Raw genomic sequence first — 20,870 nt, 5'->3', positions numbered from 1 at the left:
AATGCTTGTTGTCTTTTGCCCACATGTGTTCCGCCCCACACATGTTATTCCTTAATTTGGCAATAGCAGGTTTTCCCCTTGTGCTCAGCTAAATTATCACTCTGCTTATTTGAAATTGACTGATGCTTGTCAAACCTGAGCAATGCTTAATTTCTATATCTCAAATAATCTTATTGATGTTTTGTGCTCTCCTTATTGAATGCTTAGTGATTATAGTCAGTTTGCCTAAACTCCTTTTGTCACCTTCGGCAACCATTGGTGATATTGTAGCTCTATAATTTTGTCTTGAGTATTGTCTACATGACTTTAAGCTTGAGTTTGTAATAAACCCTTTACTTTTATTCCTGACTGAAGTTTTTCTTGTATGGCCAATTGGTAATACTGTTTAACTTAATTGGTTTGTCATGAAATTGAGTTGAATGGTTCTACCACATCCTGTTGCAGGGTCCAAAGATCCATCGGCCTGAAGTTCAGCTTTGATTTCTGTGAAGGATGAAAATGCTCCAGGAAAGGCAAATGAAACATGTGTCGGATATGAGCTGAAATATAATATATTTGCATAAATGGCTATTTTTACATAATCAAAACACAGTGCTTTAATTGCAGAAGTAAAGCTACTGTGCAATGGATGTAGGAAGACATCCCACACTAGTGCGCCAAGAACTACAGTACTGGTCCAGGTTTACACACAACGCCACTCACTCTCAAAACAAATTACTTGTATTCTTGTGTATCTTCCCCTTACCTCTCCCACTAATCCCTTTTAGGATCTAACAACAAAGGTTTGTAATTTGTGTTTCTTGCCAGACAAGGCTATATTTCTTATCAATCTTAATCTAGGTTAGGAAAATCCTACAGTTATCTTGTGCCAGTTTAAAGAAAAATCAGCTTAAACTACAGTTGTTATCTGGGAGCCCCACTTATCAGGATGGTCATTTCCTTCACCCTATATTTCTCACCATAGATAACATACACATTTATGAACATTTCACCATAGGTTGGATTAATCTTTTCATCATTCCATTCAATGTGCATCATCCCCTTATACAAAAGACCACATTGGGTAAAACAGTAATGGAGTATCGGCCCTGGAAAAAAATCAAATCTCTGTACCAGATCTGGCAGATAAAATCCTCAGTAAACTCATTTCTAATATTATATCTGATTTGTCATTCAGAATCCTCTGCTCTGCGTAACACTTTCAATAAATGCCTGAAAACAACACTCAACAAAGTCTTCCCAATCAAGTGCAGAACCATTCATTGAAAAATGAGAACAAACCTTTGATTTCATCAGAGCTTTTGGATTAAAGCTGGAATGATGCCAACTGGAACATAAATTGCGTAGCACGAGCCTGGCTCCATCTATGCTCTTAAAGCCAAGGAATACTACAAAAAACATAAAAGTTTCTTAAAAACAGATATGTCTCTTCTGGGCTTCAAGCAGCTCCTAATGTTTCTGAAGAACATTTTCTTATTATTAGAAAATTGCACAAACCTCACTTCCATTCCAAATTATATTACAGTCCCACAGAACTCTGTAAGAATATAGCCACTTCAAAAATAATAATAATAATCACAATTAGAGAGCTGATAGGTGCTCAAGCTATTACCAGGCCAGCTGTCATTGACTGCCTCTGACTTCTCAAGAAAGATGAGACCTCATCAGAATAATTCTTCTTGTTAAATGAAAATCACTTAACCAATTTGACATTAGGTTGCCAGCCTTCAGGGTCCTCATTTTGAATCATATAATCCTATTCTAGCAAAACAACATTTGCAAACTTGTGCACATATTGGCCAAAGTCCCCACTTCAGTCTTTAACAACTTGTTACCTATTAGCACATCTCCTGAAGACTGGAAGATAGTTGTAGTAAAGTCTCTGAATTTGTAGGGACCACAAGAAACATTGGATCCCTTGCAAGCTGGCTTTAGATAGGGGAAGAGCACATAATCTGTGTGGTTCCGCGTTAGATGACCTAGGGCAAATGATCGATGCAGAGAGGCTGGGAGTCTTAGCGCTCCTTGAACTCTCAGCAGTCTTTGACACTACCGATCACAAAATTCTATTTACTAGGCTAACGGACTGAGGCATCAAAGGGGTATCATTAGCCTGGCTGAAAGAGCAATGATTATGATTAACACTTGTGTGCCACAGTGAAGCCAATTGTTTCTGGTTTACCCCAAGGATCTGTTTTGTCTTGCCTGCTTTTTATTCTGTAGGAGATCCCCAGCTTTTTGTTGCATCAAATGGGTGTCAAATTTTTCATTTATGCTGCTTAACTTCGAGCTCTCCCTCCAGTCATGTTCACATTCTTTGCTCCCTGATTGTTTGCTGGCAATTGGTTAGGGGATGGCCACCAACTTTCTCAAACAAAATGCCAGCAAAACAAGAATATTGTTATGTTTTCCAAAGATTCAAATAAAAGATGAGATTTGGCCTAGTGTTTTAGGATCCCTACCTCCACTTTTCCCCCACGCCCATGGTTTCCGCCAAAGTCCAGAATTTAGGAATTTAAATGAAACCTAAACGTGAACTTCAAACTCATGTTACTAAAGTCAATCAAGGATCTGTAAAGCGTGGCTAATCATGCATAGGGTCTCAAGGCACTGAATGTGGGCGTGCTGCTCAGTCGAAGAGCCAGGTCTTGAGGTCGTTCCTGAACTGCTTCAGTGATGCAGTCTGCCTGAGCTTGAGGGGAAGTGTGTTCCATGTCTGGGCTGTTATGGTGAAGAAGGATCTTCCTCCTGCTGTACTTTTCCAGATCTTGGGGACGGCTGCAAGGGTGAGCTGGAAGGAACGGAGATGTCTGTTGGGTAGTTGCAAAGACATTCTTTTATTATCTGAAACCTTTGAAAAATATTTTCCCATTTTTAAATAAGGAATTTTGTTCCCTGCTGATAATTGCACTGATCCTATTGTGCTCAGGTGGTGGTGAGGCAATACTTTGAAATGCCCTCAAGGGTTTAATTGTTCAACTGTGCAAAATGCATCTGCTGTGTGATTTAAGAAATACATCAACATTTCATCTTCTCTTAAAGCCTTACATTATCTTCCTCTGCACAAACACATTATCTTTGAGGGTTTGACTATAGTGTACAAATCATTGTTTTCCTCAAAACAATATTTTAATACTGGCATGAAACTTCTCCTGGTATGATCGACAAAGATCCTTGCGGTTTAAGACAAATTTTTCTTTAAGTACAAAGAGTCAGAACAGATATCTTCACCGACACATCCTTCTCTGTCTCGACAGCAAAACTATGAAAAACACTGCACATGAATTTGAGAAGTCAATCTTTATTACTCCATTTCTGGAATTCTCTGAACACCTTTCTTTTTAGTATATAAAAATATTTAATTTTCCATGTTTTTGGCTAATAATCATCTTTTCACTGTTCAAATACGGCACCACCAAGAAACATTGGTGGTTGTGCGCTAAACAAATACACATTAACATAACATAACACAAAGATACACACTCGGGTCTTCACACAGGGATATGAATGCTCTGATGGAGGCAAAGATATAGTGAGGCAGTAGGTTCCCAACATAGTTTGAGGTTTATGCACACTGCCACTCAACCAGATACTTACTCACAGGTACACCAGGGATATGAACACTCCACTGGGCGCCCAGCACAGGCACCAGGCACCTGTTTACACATACCTCCACTCGAGCCCCTTCACTCTGTGAGCTGACATGAATTCTCTGATGGAGAAAAAGGCACAGTAAAGTAATGGGCGTCCATTGCAGGTCCAGGTTTGTATAAACTGCAACTCACATACACATGCTAGACTAGTGTTAGAAAATGGGTTACTGGTAGACTGGGGTGTGAGGCTGGCTAAGCAGTAACCACAATCCTAGTTAGGCTGAGGCATAAGCAAACCCCAAATTAACTTGCCCTCAACCCCCTGGTAGCTTGGCACAGAGCAGTCAGGCTTAACGTAGAGGCCATGTGTAAAGTATGTGTGAAATACTTCAAACAGTAGAACAATGAAAACACAACACAAAAAGATCCAACACCAGATTATAAAAATTGAGCTTAATTTAATGAATGAACCAAGACCAAAACCACAAAATCCAATCAGTAGAACCAGAGTTACGAATTTTTAAAGAATAAAGGGAAAAATAGTACCTATATGCAGAAAGTGCCAACTGCAGCTATCTGGTCGCACTGGACCAGGTCAAAGTCAAAAGTTCAGGTGATTGTAATGAAGCATGACTCAGACAGAGTCCCAGATTAGTCCCACTAAAAGTCCACTTTCTCACATTTTGTGCCATTCACATTGGAGGTGGGTCACAAGGAGCAAGGAGAATGTCATGGGTGGTAGTCAGCGTGAAGCACAGTGCAGGACGGGTGTCACAGACTGGCAGGGTAGAGCTTCATGTTAGTGGCCCCTTACAGACTGTCGATGCTGCTGTGCAAACATAAGGCTAGTGGTGGCTCGTGCTGATTTTCTGTGTTAGAGGCGCTGTTCCAGTGCAGATTTCAAGAGCTCAAGAGCCAAACCAGTGATCCAGGAACTGAGAGGCACCACTTGAGAGTCACAATTCGCTGAAGATAAGTCCAGGAGCTGTTGGGGAGCTGTTGGAGAGCCATTTATGTCCCTGAGGCTCAGATCAGACTAAACCTTTGAATCTCTCCAGGTCAAGATGGCTTTGCAGGTCCAGCTTTTCTTACCCAGGCAAGAGGACAGCAGCCAGTAGGTCAGCACAGCATGGCAGCAGGTCCTTTAGAGTGGCAGTCCAGCAGAGTGGAAGTCATTGTAGCAGAACAGCAGTCCTTCTTCCTGGCAGAATATCAACCAGTCTAGAAGTGTAATGGAGAGTTGGTGTGTGATGTCCCTCTTTTATACATTGATACCCTGGTTCTGGAAGGTGAGAGACTGTGGCTTTGAAGTACATGGAATTTCCTGTCTCTCCTGCATTGGCTCCCAACTGGCTGAAGTGACATTGCAGGGTCGTTAGGCTCTTTGTGTGAAGACAGAGTCCATGCTATTCAGGTGTAAGTGTGACTGTGCAGAGCTCTGCCCCACCCCCATCCTGTCTGCATATGGCCCACTCCTTGCAGTAGTGAAAAACTAGTTTAAGAGTTTTTTCACTACCAGGACACAAACATATTGAAAGTACATGTCCAACTTTTTTAATACATTGCACCCTGCTCTCTGGGCTGTCCAGAGCCTACACTAATGGTGCCTTACATGTATTTAAAATAATGGTTTGGGTCTGGCAAAAGGTTTATTTGCCTGATTGAACTGGCAGTTTAAATCTGCACACACACAGGCTCTGCAATGGCAGGGTTGAGACATGTTTATAGGGCTAAGTAAGCGGGTGGTGCAGCCAATGCTGCAGGCCCACCAGTGCATTTGATTTACAGGCCCTGTGTACATTGAGTACCACTTTACTAGGGACTTAAAATTAAAATAAATAGGTCAATTAGGTATAAACCAATTCTACCATGCTTTAAGGAGAGAGCACAAGCACTTTAGCACTGGTTAGCAGTGATAACGCGCACAGCGCCCTGAGGACAACAAAACTGAATTCATCAAAAATAGGAGGGCAAGGGCAAAATGTATGGGGGGACCCTGTAGAGAGAGCCAAGTCCAAAAGCTACATTCAGGGATATGAACACCATGATGAAGGTACCCGCAGTGGGAGTCCAGTGCAGGTTCTGGTGTACATACTGTCACACACACAGATATTCCCTCATGGCTACACCTAGGGACATGAATGAATGGATCCAAAGATGCAGTGACATGTTGGTGTCTAAAGCAGGTCCAGGTTAGCGCTCACTGACACTCAGGCATGTGCTCACTGTTTGCTCTTGAGTAGTGTGCTCTCTCTGAACATCTGCCAGAACGCACGGGACCGCGCTCTTAATGAGCAGCCTCATTAGGGGCAGGCAGTCTCCTTTCTTCTCCGAGCAGGCAGACAGGCTTCTAAGTGCCTCAGTCAGATCACTAACGTCTCCAGTAAGAAGTTCAGACTTCAGATGATGTCCACTCACCTCTGGGGGACTGACTGTCAGGGAGATATCAGTCTTGGTTGTACAGCAGACCATTGAGTACTCTGTTAGGCACTCCCTTCCCTGGCTATAAAGGACTTGGAACTAACTGTCTCACACTGTCAAACCAGTTTTGGGTGGTTCTTCTTTCAAGTATCCTTCTTATTCTGTTCTCTAGAGACAGCCTTTGTATAGAGTTATACTTCTCTCAGCGGGTAGCACTGGGGCTGTCTGCATCCTGTAGCACAAACAACAGAGACACAAAGATGTTGTCATTAGCTCAATTAGCTTAATTGAAGGGGTAATAAGGGACAGACAAAAGGGCAGGCCTCACCTAGAAACTACCTCACTTATTATTGAGTCTGGAGTCACACTCCTTACACCTGCCATCCACCAAATAACTGTACTCAGAAAAACCTAATTAGTAGTTGGTTACTAACTAAACAGGCTCATAGAATTGATAGTGGCAGCGTCCACAATTTATACCATTGACTTTCCTTACACCAGTGGCTTTCATTACCCTGGCTCACTCGCACACTATGCATGTCACATTACCTACACAGGCATGAATGCCGGACATGCACACAGGATGTCAGCACAGGGGGCTGAGCATACACATCAAACAGAACATTGCAAAGGTGGGCTAATGGGCCTCAACCTACGTCACAGATAAAGAGGCCAACATCAACCTACCCCAACCCGCTAGGGACTCATGTAATCAGGGGGAAGCCTAGGCGTCTGCACACATTCTTGGATTAGAGATGTCAGAGCCAAAATAAAACTCAGGATACTAGATGTACAAGCAGCTAGGTACTCAGGGCAGGTGAACATACTCACGTACCATGCTGAAGAAATTCCCTTCCCAACAGTAATCATGTTGGGGATGGTGTTTATGGTAGAAATGTCGAAATTTCAACATATAAAAACAGAAAACGTCCAATGAAAACATAACATTTAAATACTGTCACTAAAACCTTTTCTTGTAGAAATGACAATGTTTAAAGCAAAAATCAATCTCGTTGCAGCAGTGAGTTATCATCGTTGTTTTTTTTATTTTGCCCACTTTTTGATGTTTTGGAATTTAAGTTCACAGGTGTTACAACCCTGTTCTGAAACGTGTTTGGCAACAGAGACTTTTTTATTCGTATTTCCTATGTTACTGTTATGTTTGGTGAGTCTTACTGTGATCTTGCGTTGCTGGTCTCGCAGGTTGATATACCTTTTTTGCTAAAAAAAATTCCTGAAAAGGGGTGGAAGTGTCATATTACAGTGGCTGTAGTTGTGTAAAGGTAATGCTTCCATTTCCTTACGATAATGGCATTACTCCTAGTCCTACTCCCTCGGGAAGGGGCCTCCGTCAACACATCCAAAACCAAGGACAGATCCCATGAAGGAAAAGAACGCACCGGGCGAGAAAATAAATTAATAAGCCCCTTGAAAAAATCTAGGCATCAAGCGCCCTTCATCCTGAAGATTACACCATGGTCCTCTGAATGCCTGAATAGCCGCCCACTGTACCCGAAGAGATGCCACTGACAACCCTAAATGAGCACCGTCCTGCAGGAACTGCATCACCTCAAAGATAGAAGCGCAGGTAGGATCCAACTCACGACTTAAGCACCATGACGAAAACACCTTCCACTGTCTACCATAAGGAAGCAAAGTGGAACGTCTCCTTGAAGCCAGCAAGGTAGAACTCAAAGCCACCGGCACCCCTAGACCTGTCAATCCCCTTCGTTCAACTTCCAGGCCGTCAAGTGTAACCTCCTCAATGACCCCAATGGGAGGCAGGGAAACTCCAGGGGAGACTGACAAAGAGGCAGAGGCCACATCCTCCCCTCCGCCATCAGCCTCAACAATGTGAACCAATTCGCCCTCGGCCAAAGTGGTGCAATTAGGATAACCCTGGACCCCAGATCCCTTACTCGTAACAGAAACGCCCTGAGTAGTTGAAAAGGAGGGAACGCATACAAAAGGCCCTGCGGCCAAGGACATGACATCCCGTCCACCTCCCATGCTTGGGGACACCGAAACCGGGAGCAGAAGCGCTCCACTTTCGCATTCCCTACTGACGCAAACACATCCAGCACTGGAAGACCCCAAAGCCGAACCAGATGCTGAAACAGAGACTTCCGGAGAGAGAAAAGTTGAGAGGAAGGAATCACTCTGCTCAGCAGATCCGCCCGAACATTTACCACCCCCCGAATGTACGTAGCCCTGAGAGAAGGAACCCACTCCTGAGCCCACACAAAAATCTCCCTGACTAGATTGAACAGAGCCCTCGACCTGGTCCCCCCTTGCCGATTGACATAAGCCTTGGCCACTAAGTTGTCTGTGCGAACCAGAACCTCCGACCCCCTCAGGGAATCCTGGAAATGGACCAGAGCCAGGAATACTGCCCCAATTCGATGACCGACTCGCCTCCCGAGGGGACCAAAACCCCTGAATCTGAGCCGACCCCATCCATGCCCCCCAACCGGAGAGGCTGGCATACGTCGTCACCACCACGGGTCTCAGAGGCAATAAAGAAACCCCTACTCTCAGGTGGTCTGCATCCAACCACCATTGCAACTCTCTGCGAATCAATCCGGACCCTGGAACCCTGTCCTTCAGAGAACCGGACCCTGGTGCCCACCTTCTCAAGAACCATGTCATCAAGCACAGGAGATGGAAACGTGCCCAAGGAACCAGAAATATCACCGACGCCAAATGACCCTGCAGACGCAACCATAGAAGAGATCGGGGAGCAGACAGCAACAATACCTTCTTTATCAAAGCCTGGAGTACACCCAACCTTTTTTCTGACACAGTCACCAACCCTAGAATAGTCTGAAACCGAGCCCCCAGAAAAACCAGATCCTGGGACGGCACTAAGTCTGACTTCTCCCAATTGATTAAAAACCTGTGGTTTTGCAGGACACCCCGGACTTGGGCCACCTGCCTCTGCAAAAGGTCTTGAGATTGGGCATGAATCAAAATGTCGTCTAGATAAGGATGCAGAAACACCCCTTCTGAATGAAGCAAAGCCACTAGAGGAGCCAGCACCTTTGTGAAAATTTGAAGAGAAGATTTTAGACCGAAAGGCAGAACGCAAAACTGATAATGGTCCTGACCCACAGCAAACCTCAGGAACTTTTGAGAGGATCTTGCCACAGGCACGTGTAGGTAAGCATCCTGCAGATCCAGTGACACCAGAAAGTCCCCTTGCCTGACCAATGGAAAAATAGTCTGAATGGACAGCATGCGGAAATGCACTGTCCTGATCCAGGTATTCACCTACTTTAGATTGAGCACCGGACGAAATCCCCCTGAAACTTTCTGCACAAGAAACAAGACCGAATAAGTGCCCTGACCCCGTTCGTCTAGCGGAACGTGGGAAATGGCCCCCTTGACCAGTAAGTCCCGCACTCCGTCCAATAATGCTCTTCTCCGTGACCCCTCTGAAGGCAGAGGTGTGGGACGTACCCCTGAATCTGGAGGAACCACCACAAAATCTATGACATAACCATTGGTCACAATGTCTAGTACCCAATGATCGTTTACACTGTCCTCCCAAGCTGAAAGAAAGTGACTCAGTCTTCCCCCAACCGGCCCTCTGCCAGGCCCACAGTGATTGTCAGGACCCCTTCTTGAAACCACCCCGGGTCGCAGGAGCAGACTTCTTAGGCGAAAAACGCGGCTGAAAACTCCTTTTCCTAAATGAAAAGGATTTAGCATCCCTAGTCGGAGAAGATCTGGAATGCTTCTTCCACCCTTTACCCGAAGAAGAACCCCCTTTATAAGGTAAGGCATGCTTCCGCTCCTTAAATGCCTTGGAAAGCATGGATGGCAATTGTTCTCCAAACAAGTTACGGCCTTCAAACGGCAGTCTCAACAAGGCCGCCTTTTCCCCTGGATCAGCCTTCCAGGAACGCAACCAGAGGGACCTACGAGCCCCAATCAAAGACCCGGATGCCAGAGCCGAAGTACGGACCACATCTGAAGACACATCCGCCAACAATCTGGCCTGCTGCTCCATACCAGCCAGGAGCTCTGAACATTCCGCCCCTTCCTGTACAGCCACCGCCAGTTTATCAAAGTCTTGAACCAATGACTGTGACGCATAAGCAGAATAAATCCCTGCCTTCAGCGCCAGTTCTCCGCAGCAAAAGCCCTCGTAAGACCCGAATCCACTTTACGGTCTGTGGCATCCGTAGGCACACAATCCTCCGGATTGACTGCCGTTTTGCCAATCAGAGTAGCCAAAATAGAGTCCAGGCGTATTGAAGGAGGCAAAACCTCCTCACCCTCAAGTAAGTAAAGTTTCTGAAGGAATCGTGGAACCTGAGCCTTATCCACATCCTTCCACTCACGAAACACCATATCCTTCACAGGTCCCTGAAAAGGCATGGCAAACTTCGAAGGCGTCTGATATTGAGGAAATAAATGAGAATCCGAGTTTGTAGGTTGAAACACTGGAAAACCCAAATTGTCCCGAACATGTGCCATCACTTCCCACATTTCTTCTCTGGAAACATATTTCCCCCCAGATGACGTCGATGGGGCCTCATCCTCACTCTCCGATGAGGATTTCCTTGCTGCTACCGATGAGTGCGCACGCTTAGACTGACCAGTCCTGGCCACGCCCGCTTGCAGTGCCCTGGTAACAGCTACCTCAATCATATCCTGCACTTCCTCCCTGGACATGAGGGGAGTACCCCTGCCTGGTACCTGTGAGTTCTCAGGAGTAGCAATGCTAGCCTCACCTCCCTCCTCCGAGGAGGAAGAAGAGACAATCCTACGTCTCTTTGCTGGAACTTTAGGCATGGTAAACCACCAAATAACACTGACTTTCACCCCCAAAAAACTACCCTATATATAGGCACCTGGTCCTCCCCCAACAGGGCTCCACCAATCCCTAAAAAGGTCAACTTCTTCGTAAAATTCATAAAAACCACGGGCAGAACGCCCGTCCTACCTGAAGAGCATCTCCAAATTGAAGTTCCTCGGTTCCCCGCGGCTCCGCGGCGCGGAAACCCAGAAACCAATGCCCCAGCCACAGAGGACCGGCTGACCCCATCAGCCGGCCCCCAGTACACGCCTCTCGAGCAGCCATGCTGCTCGTCCAAGACGCGACCCAGCCGTAGCACTCCTCGCGGAGCTCCGCGTCCCGAGGAGTGCCTCCATCGACGACCTCCAGGCCCCGCCGTGCAGGTAAGAAAAGGAAAGAAAACCGTCTAGCGTGGGCTAGACAAAAGAACAGGAGGGGATAAGGGTGGGGGGGGTTTTGAAAGGGGAAGGGAGGGTCTAGGGGGGAGGCGGGAGGCCTCATTGGTTAAAAGGAAGGCGAGGGAGGGACGGGAGATAATGCTCATTTACAGTCAGGTATCTTGCTATTCTCCGCATTCTTGTTGATTACGGCTTCATTGACACAGATTCCTGTTTGAAAAACATGCTAAATAACCCTTTAATTAGAGGCCAGTGCAGGAGCCCAGATGGTAGTCCTTCATCTGACTGGGATTTCTTCAACTGGACCACTAGGTTCTCCATACATTTCTAGATACTGCTGATAACTATTTCAGAACGTTGTATTTTTAAAAATGATTTTAATTTGTCATTTTAAAATAAAATCTTAGGAATTTTTAATGGAAAAGATGGAGTGTAGCAGGGTATGGATGACAGCAGATTCTGTTACAACATGGGCAGCATTAGCGCCGGCGCTCAGCTGGGTGTATGTCACAATATACACAAATTGTGTCTGACATCTTGTGTCCGACATCTTGTTTACAAAAATATGGTCCTATTGGGTATACATGTTCTATTATTAAGTCTAATGGGGCGATAATTTTGCAGACAATATTAAGAACACAATTTTTATGTCTGACAATATTCGGACAACTAGCTATTTCGGTACCGCACACAGCCCCACTCACCCTCAGAACTACTTATGGAGGCTGCTTGGTGACTGCGAAGCAGGTGTGCCGCCTGCACGCCACAGGTGCACCTAAGGCAAGTTTGTCTATGCCCATCCGTGCCTGGACTGCATCCAGCGCCAGGACCCCTCGCCCTCCCACCATTCATCGCTACACTGCCAAGGACCTCTTGGCCCTAGACCTTGGATACTGGAACAACAACGGCTTCAGTGCCTCTCCGTGCTTAACCAAAGGACCTTTCACCTGTCACCACTGCTGCTTTGTCCGCCACACAAGACTTCCGGCCTTCACAATACCCTGCATGAACGAGCCCATGCTCTTCCTGCCACCCCTCCAGTGCATTCTGCTCAAAGCCTGCTCCCTCTGCAGCCACTTCATATATATCTGGGACACTATCACCATCCTCGCCCCTGACGTGGGCTTCATCACAAAAACATGACTCGCCATAACTGCGAACCCCGACATCGCAGTCACAACCCCTCACTGGCTACAAGATGATACACAAAGATCACGCAAACAAACACAGTGGAGGAATTGCCATAATCTTCAAGGAAACCATCCAGTGGCCATCGCCGACGATGGCCCCACACCCCTCACTGAGCATTTCAATTTCCAACTCCATACAGACGCCAGGACCACCAGGAGCCCATCCAGCCTTCTGTGACGCCATCCCCAACCTCATCACCCCCTGGCCATAGATTCACAGCACTGCATCCTGCACAGCGATCTCAACTTCACCGTCGATGAACCCAAAGACACCAATGCCTCCATGCTTCTTGAGAACCTCAACAACATCGGCCTCACACTAGACACCGCACAAACCCGGACACAAACTCAATGCCATCTTCAACTCTAGCAACAGAATCAAGTTCACCCACACCACAGAGCTCACCTGGACCGACCATGCCACTGTCCACTTTACCTTCTCAGGCAGAGATCAACACTTATCCACCATGACCAACTAGGCCACCCACTGCAGTTGGGGAAAAATTAACAAAATGAATGGACCCAATCCCTCAGCACTTCACAACCGGAACCCTCAACAGATCTCAACCAGGCCATCAGGAACTTCACCAGCTAGATCACCAACTGCGCCAATGAAATCACCCCACTGAAACCAGCCAAACCCATCAAAACCTTGAAACGAGCCAGCTGCTACACTCCAGAGCTCAGAACCACCAACCACAGTTGCTACCAACTAAAGAAGCAATAGCGAGCCTCCAAAGACCCCTCCGACAGAGCCACCTACAAGGCGGCCCTCGGCGAATAACACTCACACATTTAAAAAACCAAGAGAGGAGCCACCACCAACCGCATCAACTCCATGGCCAACCACACTAAGGAACTTTTCAAGATCGTCAAGGAATTTGTCAACCCTCCTGCCACAGAGAACACCATCCAACCCTCCCTGGAACTCTGTGACTCACTCTCAGACTACTTCCACAGCAAGATAACTACAATCTACAACAACTTTGACGCCCAACCCACCATCCTCAGTCTCGCCAACTGCGAGCAACCAGGAAACATCGACCGAACGCCCACCAGCTGGTCACCTCTCACTGCTCAGACCACCATGACCATCATGTCATCCATCCACTCCGGGGCCCTCAGTGGCCCCTCCCCTTACCATCTCCTAAACCTCTGCGCCAATCCTATCAGAACAGAACAGAACTCACCAACATCCTCAACACCTCCAATTCCATAGCAACTTTCTCAGATGAATAAAAACACGCTGAGGTAAGACCCCTGGTAAAAAAAAGCCCTTGGCCATCCCCAGCAACCTTAAAAACTAGTGAACGATCTCCCTTTCACCGCCAAAGTATTAGAGAAGGCCATCAACAGACAACTCACCAAATACCTAGAACTCAACCAACTTCTCAACTCATTTTAATCTGGATTCCATGCAAACCACAGCATCAAGACCACACTTATCACCACCACAAATGACATAAGAGCCCTCCTCGACCACAGAGAAGCCACAGCCCTGAACCTCCTTGACCTCCTGGCAGCATTTAACACCGTCTCCCACCATACCCTCATCGACAGACTCCACACCATCGGCATACAGCAAAATGCCCTCAAGTGGATTACCTTCTTCCTATCTGGACAAATGCAGAGCATCTGATTGCCTCTCTTCTCCTCCGCACCTAAAGTGTAGTGTACCCCAGGGATCCTCCCTTAGCCCCACCCTGTTCAACATCTACATGACCCCTCCTTGCAAACATCGTCAGATTCCACAGCCTCAACATAATCTCCTACGCTGGTGACACCCAACTTATCCTCTCCCTCACCGAAGACTCAACCAATGCCAAAATCAACCTCATAGGGCCATGACAGATGTAACCTAATAGATGAGAGACAGCTGCCTCAAGCATAACTCTGACAAAACAGAAGTACTGATCTTCAATAAGAAATCCTCCGCCTAGGACCACAGCTGGTGGCCAGCGGAACTCAGACCCACGCCCACACGATCCAGGCGCGCAACCTCAGCACAATCCTCGACAGCTAATTGACAATGAAACACCAGATCAACACAGTCGCTTTCTCATGCTTCTACACCCACCACATGCTCCGCAAGATCTTCAGATGGATCCCCATCAACACCAGAAAATCTGGCACACAGACCCTCGTCTCCAGCCACCTTGACTACTGCTGCAATGCTCTCTGCACCAGACTGTCAACCCAACTCCTCAGAAGTCTGCAGACCATTCAGAACACCACAGCCAGGCTCATCCTGGACCTACCAAAATGGGCCCACATCAATCCCCACCTCAGACACATCCACTGGCTCTCCATCCAGAAGACATGCCAGTTGAAGACCATCACACAGGCCTAAAAAGCACTACATAATCAAGGGCCATCTTAAATCAACCACCATCTAAACTTCCACCAGCCTGGAAGACACCTGCATTCTACCACACTGGCCCTTGCACACAGCCCCCACATCCGCTGCAGCTGCACCGAAGGCTGCTCGTTATCCCAAACTGCCGGCAAGGCCTAGAACTCCCTACCATTACACCTCTGAACAGCACCCTTCCTGACAGAGCTCCGGAAAAAGCTCAATACCTGTTTTTCCGATGGAGACAAGGCACCAAAGCACGCCTCAGGGGTGACAGTGCGCTCTCTACAAATGGACTGATTGCTTGATTGATTGATAACCTAGTACTCTACCGAAGCCATAGCGCCTCAGCCTTTTCAGTATGTTATCCATTATCATTGCCTATAGCCTAGTACATCTAACTATACCCAAGCATACCTCAACCCATACAATTCTGATTTACATAGGGAAAACAATGAAGGACTTGTTGCATGCCATCCATTTGCTTAATTTGTTGGCATCTCATGATGTAATCAGATTTCCTGGGGAGCTAGTCACCCATCTTTGTTGAAATGATGGACCTCACTGAAGGTATTCAACAGGGATAACAGCATGCTTACTCACCCTCTCAAAAGTTTGATCCCTTGACTGGCCATCACCATGCTAGAGGCAGAGATGAATAGAAGGCTGTCAGATAAGTATTAGAAGCTCTTATAGAGATGTCTGATGAGCCACAAGGACCAATAGAGGAGCAAGGGATGGTGCCACAGTGAAGTGAGAAGCTCATAGATGGTGGGGCAGGTTCTCTGACATTCTCGCTCTCCACACCAGAAGCATCAGTTGAAGTGTAGTTAGAAATTAGGAGTCTCATTGGGGCAGTGGGCAGACAATTCCTGGTCCCTCAGGGTAAGGATTGTGGGCTTTCTGGGATCCCAGTTGGAGAGAGCTCCCCTCAAGCTCCCCTCAAACTGCTGACCGCACCAGTATTTGGCTTGAAAGAAACACATAACATCAGAGTACTAGTAACACTGGAGATCTGGGCAAACTTCATTTCAGTTCACCTACCGTAACTGGGATACCCTCCAGCCCCCCCGCCCCAATTGCGCTAGATCCCTGCGTATCCAACTCAGCCACTCACCCTAGCTAGGAGGGCCCCAACTCTGTGATCAACAACAAGGGAGTGCACTACTGAGATGGGATCCCTAGTCTAAGGAATACCTGGTTACTCCTGCACGGTGTGTGCACTAACTAATACTTACCTTTCATATATTAAGAATAAATGGAGTTTCTGTTTTACACCAACAACAAAGAGCTTGGTGTGCCCCTCCTCTGGCTGTGATCTACTGTTTGTCTATTCGCTGTTTCCCCATGCATTGAAGCTCCAGCTTATGTACCCCATATTAATATGGTGAATCACCATTAGAGTTATTGTAATTTCCAGGGCTCAGTTATCCTGCCTCCTTTAGCACTGGTCTGGGTGATGCCGCATTTCTCTGTTACACAGATCTCAAGAAATTCCCACAGTGGGTTCACTGGTGAACTCTCTCTGCATTCCTTGCATAGATGAGCTTTTACACTACAGCGCTTGGAAAGCAGTGGGTGTCTGTTAGACCTGACATGCCTTAGGGTGGTCACCCCTAACTTTTTGCCTGCCTCCCTCCACTTTTTGGACCCTGTTTTGCTGGCTTTTAGACTCTGCACACTTTACCACTGCTAACCAGTGATAAAGTGCATATGCTCTCTCCATTTTTAAACATGGTAACTTTGGATCATACCTGATTGGACTATTTAATTTACTTATAAGTCCCTAGTAATGTGAACTATATGTGCCTAGGGCCTGTAGGTTAAATGCTACTAGTGGGCCTGCAGCACTGGTTGTGCCACCCACTTAAGTAGCCCCCTTAACCTTGTCTCAGGCCTGCCATTGCAAGGCCTGTGTGTGCAGTTTCACTGCCACTTCGACTTGGCATTTAAAAGTACTTGCCAAGCCTAGAACTCCCCTTTTTCTACATATAAGTCACCCCTAATGTGTGCCCTAGGTAACCCCTAGAGCAGGGTGCCCTCATACATTTTTGAAGTGGCAGCTGCTGATCTGAAAGGAGCAGGAAGGTCATATTTAGTATGGCCAGAATGGTAATACAAAATCCTGCTGACTGGTGAAGTCGGATTTAATATTACTATTCTAGAAATGCCACTTTTAGAAAGTGAGCATTTCTTTGCACTTAAATCTTTCTGTGCCTTACAATCCACGTCTGGCTGGGCTTGGTTGACAGCTCCTTGTGCATTCACTCAGACACACCCCAAACACAGGGTACTCAGCCTCACCTGCATACATCTGCATTTTGAATGGGTCTTCCTGGGCTGGGAGGGTGGAGGACCTGCTCTCACACAAAGGACTGCCACACCCCCTACCGGGACCCTGGCAGACAGGATTGAACTGAAAGGGGACCTGGTGCACATCTTAGCCACTCTTTGAAGTCTCCCCCACTTCAAAGGCACATTTGGGTATAAAACAGGGCCTCTGCCCTACCTCATCAGACAATTGCTGGAGAAGAAACCTGAACCAGAAACTACATCCTGCCAAGAAGAACTGCCTGGTTGCTCAAAGGACTCACCTGTCTGCTTTCTACAAAGGACTGCTGCCTTGCTGTTGGCCTGCTGCCTTGCTGAATTCTTGTCTGGCTGTGAAAGTGCTCTCCAAGGGCTTGGATAGAGCTTGCCTCCTGTTCCCTGAAGTCTCAGGACCAAAAAGACTTCTCTTTTTCACTTGGATGCTTCGTGCGCTGAAATGTTCGACTCACAGCTTGTTCCGTGGCGAGAAAAACGCTGCACACCGACTTTGATCGACGCGACGCCTTCGGGACGACCGGAACTTCGATGCACGGCCTTGCAAGGACATCGCCGCCCGACCTCCAGAGGAGAAATCAACGCGACGCCTGCCGTGAGAGCGAAACTTCGACGCACAGCCCCGCAGAACGACGCGCAGCTGGAAAACAAGCAGGAGAATCCACGCACAGACCTGGGACATCTGGTAATCCCCGCGATCCACAGAAAGAGATTGTCCGTGCGCCGGAAAACGACGCACGACTTCCCCGCGTGAAAAATTACGACGCAAGTCCGTGTGTGCTGGGGAGAAATCGACGCACGCACCATTTTTCCACGTATCTCTTCTTCTGCGGCCCTCTGCAGAGATTTTCCACTCCAAACCAGGTACTTTGTGCTTGAAAGATACTTTGTTTGCTTTTTAAAGACTTAAGACACTTTATATCACTTTTCAGTGATATCTTTACAAATTCACATTCCAACTTTATTCGTTTTGACCTACAATTATCCTGATAAATATTATATATTTTTCTAAACACTGTGTGGTGTATTTTTGTGGTGCTATATGGTGGTATTGTATGATTTATTGCACAATTACTTTACACATTGCCTTCTAAGTTAAGCCTGACTGCTCGTGCCAAGCTACCAGAGGGTGGGCACAGGCTAATTTTGGAGTGTGTGTGACTTACCCTGACTAGAGTGAGGGTTCTTGCTTGGGCAGAGGGTAACCTGACTGCCAACCAAAAAACCCATTTCTAACATTGGTGATCAGCGGTGAGGATAGGACTTGTATTTGTGCAGTGACATACAGTAGCTAAGTATTTCACTACCTACCCACAGTTTAAGGTCAACTTGATTTTTATCTCTTTTTGCAAATTCGTATTTTCCTGACAATTTTCAAAAACTAAATCCTCACTCAACATGTCTCTGACTGGGTCTCAAATGGGAGACTTTGACCTAGTCCTGTTGGATACATATACGGTCAAACAGCTAAGAGGGTTCTGCAGGGCAATGAGGGTACCCACCCAAGGGGCCTCCAAAAAGGAGGACTTTCAAGTGGCACTGAGGGCCTGGGCAGAAGCCCATTTAGAAGAGGATGATGAGGAAGAGGAGCCAGAAAATGGCCCCTCAGAGGATTTGTTGCTATCTGTGGATGATGTTACCACTGCAATTGTGCCCCCTTCCAGACCAGGGAGCAGTGTCTCTGTGCAAAGCCTGACCGCAGAGGAAAGGAGAGAGGAAAGGGAGTTCCAATTGCAAATGGCAAAACTGAAAATTGAGGCTCAACAGGAGGAAAGAAGGGCAGAGAGAGAAGCCAAGCAAGCTGAGGCTGAAAGAGCAGCCAAACAGATTGAAGCTGAAAGAGAAGCCAAACAAGCTGAAGCTGAAAGGGCAGCCAAACAAGCTGAAGCTGAAAGAGCAGCCAAACAGGTGGAAGCTGAAAGAGCTTTGGCTGAAAAGAAACTATTGTTGGCTCATGAACTGAGTCTCAAGGAGCTGGAGATCAAGGCGAGACAGTCTGAATCCAGCAATAATGGTGGCAGCATACAGACAGGACCTGCTGGAGAAAAGAAGGTTCGTATACCCAAAAATGTGGTGCCCAGTTTTGTGGTGGGAGATGACATAGATAAATGGTTAGCTGCTTATGAAGTTGCACTAAGAGCTCATGAGGTTCCTGAAGGGCAATGGGGGGTAGCTATGTGGGGTTATGTACCGCCATTGGGGAGGGACACACTTCTCACATTGGATCAACCTGATCAAAACACATACCCACTTCAGAAAGCCACTTTACTTGCCAAGTTTGGGCTGACCCCTGAGGGATACCATCAGAGGTTCAGGGACAGCACCAACCAAACCACACAAACATGGGTAGATTTCTTTGACTTTTCCAGTAAGGCACTGAATGGATGGGTGCGGGGCAACAAAGTAGATAATTATAAAGGGCTATATGACTTGATTCTGAGAGAGCATATACTCAATGTTACCTATCCAGAGTTGTGCCAGCACTTGGTAGATAGTAAGCTGACTGATCCCAGGAAGCTTGCTGAGGAGGCGGACCTCTGGGTTAGCACCAGAATGTCCAAAAAGGTACCTGGGGGGGACACCCACAAAGGTGGTCAGGGTTCCCAACAGAAGAAAGAGGGGGGAGATAAACTTACAGATAAGGAACTCTCAAAAGGCCCCCAAAAGAATTACCAGGGAGGGGGTGGCAACCATTCCTTTTCCAGATTTGGGAAAAAGCCAGGGACATATGATAGGTCAGGGAAATCCAGCCCCAAATGCATGGAGTGTTACCAGTATGGTCACTATAAAGGCGACCCCCAGTGCTCCAAGAGGGCACCGTCCACTACCGGACAGACACCTGGGTTGACTAGTGTAGCGCTTGGGGGGGAGATGGACCCAGATAGCTCTGGGGAGCAGGTAGAGATTTCCCTAGTGTCCCTGGGAGAAAGAGAAATGGTGCCCAAAGCCCACATGCCTCGAAATACTTCCAAGTACAGGCAGTTGGTCACCATTGATGGGCAGAAGGTGGAGGCTCTGCGTGACACAGGAGCCAGTATGACTACTATCAAGAGTCAGCTGGTGTCAATAGAGCAGATAGTCCCTAATACATTCCACCAGGTCATAGTCGCTGACAATCGTGAGAGTCACCTACCGGTGGCTCTGGTTCCCTTTGAGTGGGGGGGGGGGTCTCTGGTACTCTGAAAGTAGCTGTGAGTCCTGCCATGCCTGTAGATTGTCTGTTAGGCAATGATCTTGAGCATACTGCTTGGAAAGAAGTAGAGCTCAGATCTCACCTGGAGATGTTAGGGTTACCTGAGTGGGTCTGCATGACCACACAGTCCATGGCTGCCCGGGAAGGGAGTCAAGGGCATCTGGAGCCTGGAAAGATGGCCCAGACATCGGCCAAAAGGGAGGACCAGGGGCACGGGAAACCCGCCTCCAATGTTCCCACGGTGGTAGATGAGGCCCCTGAGGAGGAGGAGGCCCCTGAGCCAACCGGGGAGGACATAGCTGCCCTGGGTAACCTACCTGAACTTTCTGGCTGACAAGTAGAAGGGGGCCAACCAGGGAAGTATTCTGCCAGGCGCAGAAAGAATGCCCCACCCTTGAGGGTCTGAGGAAGCAGGCCACAGACCACGCAGCAGGTGACATCTCTGGTGCTCACCATATTTACTGGGAGAATGATCTCCTTTACAGTGAGCATAGGATTCCAGGTCCTGGGGCACACCGTGTGCTGGTGGTCCCCCAGTGTTACCGGAAATTCCTACTAGGCCTGGCTCACGACATTCCCCTGGCAGGACACCT

Source organism: Pleurodeles waltl, chromosome 5, assembly GCF_031143425.1.
Source record: "Pleurodeles waltl isolate 20211129_DDA chromosome 5, aPleWal1.hap1.20221129, whole genome shotgun sequence".
Taxonomy (NCBI): Eukaryota; Metazoa; Chordata; class Amphibia; order Caudata; family Salamandridae; genus Pleurodeles; species Pleurodeles waltl.
This window is presented reverse-complemented; position numbering follows the sequence as displayed.